The sequence below is a fragment of the Oncorhynchus kisutch genome, unplaced genomic scaffold, assembly GCF_002021735.2.
Source record: "Oncorhynchus kisutch isolate 150728-3 unplaced genomic scaffold, Okis_V2 Okis01b-Okis20b_hom, whole genome shotgun sequence".
Lineage (NCBI taxonomy): Eukaryota > Metazoa > Chordata > Actinopteri > Salmoniformes > Salmonidae > Oncorhynchus > Oncorhynchus kisutch.
Genome location: NW_022261978.1, coordinates 3,689,043 through 3,693,973, shown reverse-complemented (window position 1 = coordinate 3,693,973; position 4,931 = coordinate 3,689,043). Strand labels below are relative to the sequence as shown.

The following is a 4,931-nucleotide window of genomic DNA, read 5'->3' as shown; positions in this document are numbered from 1 at the left end:
AATACAGACATAGGAGAGGCCCTCATATATAGAGCACAACCCCCCTGACGTTTCGGATCCAGGTTGGGGTCAAACAGACCTTCAGAGGCTCAAAAACCACCCATAGAAGGTTCCCACAGGATATTGTATAGACAGGAAACTGCTAGGGATAATAATGGCTACCTCGTGTGTTGTAATGTTCTAACCTCTGCCTCAGAGTTGCAACGTATGCTGGGTGATATGCGAGTACACTGTCCCGTCTAGGACGTTGATAGGGTAGAACATAATGACGTAACAAAAGCCCTCGCACAAAACCCCACCCACTCACTGAAACCCGACACGCTCTGGGGCTGCATTCACTAAAGGTCCTCACGCATAGACGTAGCAGGAAATGTTGTGAAGCCTACGTCAAAAATACCCTAACATGGGGGTTTTAAAATCGTGTACCTTACGTGAAAATTTGGTAAGAAAGAAAGTGATCAGTGATCAATTGTAAAAACTGCTGTTTTGTGACATTTTGACTTTAGTTATAGATGTAGAGACATTTAATTGATTATTTTAACTTAAGGAATGATTCTAGACTAAAATGTAGTGTAATAAGCTTTTGGACTCCTCCCCCTGCTGGTTGTAGTTGCTCTTCCCCTGTTCTTTGTTCCCCACCCTTCCCCCGCTCTCTGCAACATGGCCCGGCCAAAGATACTTATAACCAACTCCCCATTTAGTAGTGAGAGAAGCAGAATAGAGCGACACAGAAGAGTAGTAGAGACAGAGAGAGGAGAGAGAATAGAGCGACACAGAAGAGTAGTAGAGAGAGGTGAGAGAATGGGCGAGAATTGAACCCTGTGGCACCCCCATAGAGACTGCCAGAGGACCGGACAACAAGATTTGACACAAATCTGGTTAGCTTCTGGAGGTTCCTGAATGTGTTCTAAAATAAAAAATAATAGCGATACCGTATCACATTGGGTGAGGCAGGTTACCGGAAGGAATAATCGAATAAAAAATTGAAAATAGATTGAAAATAAAATTGAAATATATATATACAAAAAAAATCCGAAAAATACAAAAGTACACGAGACACGTCTTCACTGCTACGCCATCTTGGGAAATGATCACTGTTAGTGAAAATACCAAATCAAATCAAATGTTATTTGTCACATACACATGGTTAGCAGATGTTAATGCGAGTGTAGCGAAATGCTTGTGCTTCTAGTTTCCGACAATGCAGTAATAACCAACAAGTAATCTAACTAACAATTCCAAAACTACTGTCTTATACACACAAGTGTAAGGGGATAAAGAATATGTACATAAAGATATGAATGAGTGATGGTACAGAGCGGCATAGGCAAGATACAGTAGATGGTATCGAGTACAGTATATACATATGAGATGAGTATGTAAACAAAGTGGCATAGTTAAAGTGGCTAGTGATACATGTATTACATAAAGATGCAGTAGATGATATAGAGTACAGTATATACGTATACATATGAGATTAATAATGTAGGGTATGTAAACATTATATTAGGTAGCATTGTTTAAAGTGGCTAGTGATATATTTTACATCATTTCCCATCAATTCCCATTATTAAAGTGGCTGGAGTTGAGTCAGTGTGTTGGCAGCAGCCACTCAATGTTAGTGGTGGCTGTTTAACAGTCTGATGGCCTTGAGATAGAAGCTGTTTTTCAGTCTCTCGGTCCCAGCTTTGATGCACCTGTACTGACCTCGCCTTCTGGATGATAGCGGGGTGAACAGGCAGTGGCTCGGGTGGTTGTTGTCCTTGATGATCTTTATGGCCTTCCTGTAACATCAGGTGGTGTAGGTGTCCTGGAGGGCAGGTAGTTTGCCCCCGGTGATGCGTTGTGCAGACCTCACTACCCTCTGGAGAGCCTTACGGTTGTGGGCGGAGCAGTTGCCGTACCAGGCGGTGATACAGCCCGCCAGGATGCTCTCGATTGTGCATCTGTAGAAGTTTGTGAGTGCTTTTGGTGACAAGCCAAATTTCTTCAGCCTCCTGAGGTTGAAGAGGTGCTGCTGCGCCTTCTTCACGATGCTGTCTGTGTGGGTGGACCAATTCAGTTTGTCTGTGATGTGTATGCCGAGGAACTTAAAACTTGCTAACCTCTCCACTACTGTTCCATCGATGTGGATAGGGGGGTGTTCCCTCTGCTGTTTCCTGAAGTCCACAATCATCTCCTTAGTTTTGTTGTTACCAATGTATGCAATAGCGCTATGTGGCCACCAGATGGAGGTATTGGAACAACATTAACATGAAGTCACTGCCATTATGGCACCATTTCCAATGGGATTTAAAACATTTTCTTATGGGTAATACTAGGAGGAAGATGGATGTCCCCCCTTATATATCGGGGTAAAAGGGGTCAAAATAAGGAACGCTTCACGAATTTGCGTGTCATCCTTGCGCAGGGGCCATGCTAATCTTCTCTGTATCGTTCCAATTTTAGTATATGTGCTGCCGAAGCGAGCACAATACAGACATAGGAGAGGCCCTCATATATAGAGCACAACCCCCCTGACGTTTCGGATCCAGGTTGGGGTCAAACAGACCTTCAGAGGCTCAAAAACCACCCATAGAAGGTTCCCACAGGATATTGTATAGACAGGAAACTGCTAGGGATAATAATGGCTACCTCGTGTGTTGTAATGTTCTAACCTCTGCCTCAGAGTTGCAACGTATGCTGGGTGATATGCGAGTACACTGTCCCGTCTAGGACGTTGATAGGGTAGAACATAATGACGTAACAAAAGCCCTCGCACAAAACCCCACCCACTCACTGAAACCCGACACGCTCTGGGGCTGCATTCACTAAAGGTCCTCACGCATAGACGTAGCAGGAAATGTTGTGAAGCCTACGTCAAAAATACCCTAACATGGGGGTTTTAAAATCGTGTACCTTACGTGAAAATTTGGTAAGAAAGAAAGTGATCAGTGATCAATTGTAAAAACTGCTGTTTTGTGACATTTTGACTTTAGTTATAGATGTAGAGACATTTAATTGATTATTTTAACTTAAGGAATGATTCTAGACTAAAATGTAGTGTAATAAGCTTTTGGACTCCTCCCCCTGCTGGTTGTAGTTGCTCTTCCCCTGTTCTTTGTTCCCCACCCTTCCCCCGCTCTCTGCAACATGGCCCGGCCAAAGATACTTATAACCAACTCCCCATTTAGTAGTGAGAGAAGCAGAATAGAGCGACACAGAAGAGTAGTAGAGACAGAGAGAGGAGAGAGAATAGAGCGACACAGAAGAGTAGTAGAGAGAGGTGAGAGAATGGGCGAGAATTGAACCCTGTGGCACCCCCATAGAGACTGCCAGAGGACCGGACAACAAGATTTGACACAAATCTGGTTAGCTTCTGGAGGTTCCTGAATGTGTTCTAAAATAAAAAATAATAGCGATACCGTATCACATTGGGTGAGGCAGGTTACCGGAAGGAATAATCGAATAAAAAATTGAAAATAGATTGAAAATAAAATTGAAATATATATATACAAAAAAAATCCGAAAAATACAAAAGTCTTCACTGCTACGCCATCTTGGGAAATGATCACTGTTAGTGAAAATACCAAATCAAATCAAATGTTATTTGTCACATACACATGGTTAGCAGATGTTAATGCGAGTGTAGCGAAATGCTTGTGCTTCTAGTTTCCGACAATGCAGTAATAACCAACAAGTAATCTAACTAACAATTCCAAAACTACTGTCTTATACACACAAGTGTAAGGGGATAAAGAATATGTACATAAAGATATGAATGAGTGATGGTACAGAGCGGCATAGGCAAGATACAGTAGATGGTATCGAGTACAGTATATACATATGAGATGAGTATGTAAACAAAGTGGCATAGTTAAAGTGGCTAGTGATACATGTATTACATAAAGATGCAGTAGATGATATAGAGTACAGTATATACGTATACATATGAGATTAATAATGTAGGGTATGTAAACATTATATTAGGTAGCATTGTTTAAAGTGGCTAGTGATATATTTTACATCATTTCCCATCAATTCCCATTATTAAAGTGGCTGGAGTTGAGTCAGTGTGTTGGCAGCAGCCACTCAATGTTAGTGGTGGCTGTTTAACAGTCTGATGGCCTTGAGATAGAAGCTGTTTTTCAGTCTCTCGGTCCCAGCTTTGATGCACCTGTACTGACCTCGCCTTCTGGATGATAGCGGGGTGAACAGGCAGTGGCTCGGGTGGTTGTTGTCCTTGATGATCTTTATGGCCTTCCTGTAACATCAGGTGGTGTAGGTGTCCTGGAGGGCAGGTAGTTTGCCCCCGGTGATGCGTTGTGCAGACCTCACTACCCTCTGGAGAGCCTTACGGTTGTGGGCGGAGCAGTTGCCGTACCAGGCGGTGATACAGCCCGCCAGGATGCTCTCGATTGTGCATCTGTAGAAGTTTGTGAGTGCTTTTGGTGACAAGCCAAATTTCTTCAGCCTCCTGAGGTTGAAGAGGTGCTGCTGCGCCTTCTTCACGATGCTGTCTGTGTGGGTGGACCAATTCAGTTTGTCTGTGATGTGTATGCCGAGGAACTTAAAACTTGCTAACCTCTCCACTACTGTTCCATCGATGTGGATAGGGGGGTGTTCCCTCTGCTGTTTCCTGAAGTCCACAATCATCTCCTTAGTTTTGTTGTTACCAATGTATGCAATAGCGCTATGTGGCCACCAGATGGAGGTATTGGAACAACATTAACATGAAGTCACTGCCATTATGGCACCATTTCCAATGGGATTTAAAACATTTTCTTATGGGTAATACTAGGAGGAAGATGGATGTCCCCCCTTATATATCGGGGTAAAAGGGGTCAAAATAAGGAACGCTTCACGAATTTGCGTGTCATCCTTGCGCAGGGGCCATGCTAATCTTCTCTGTATCGTTCCAATTTTAGTATATGTGCTGCCGAAGCGAGCAC

At 43.1% G+C, this 4,931-nt stretch overlaps 2 non-coding genes across 2 annotated transcripts; both read right to left on the bottom strand.

Annotated features, from left to right (window-relative positions):
- Positions 1–2,365: 2,365 nt before the first annotated feature.
- On the bottom strand, positions 2,366–2,472 carry LOC116359057 (U6 spliceosomal RNA). The gene has a single exon (XR_004206602.1). It is a non-coding gene; the product is annotated as a U6 spliceosomal RNA (small nuclear RNA).
- Positions 2,473–4,824: 2,352 nt separating this feature from the next.
- On the bottom strand, positions 4,825–4,931 carry LOC116359056 (U6 spliceosomal RNA). Its single transcript, XR_004206601.1, has one exon. It is a non-coding gene; the product is annotated as a U6 spliceosomal RNA (small nuclear RNA).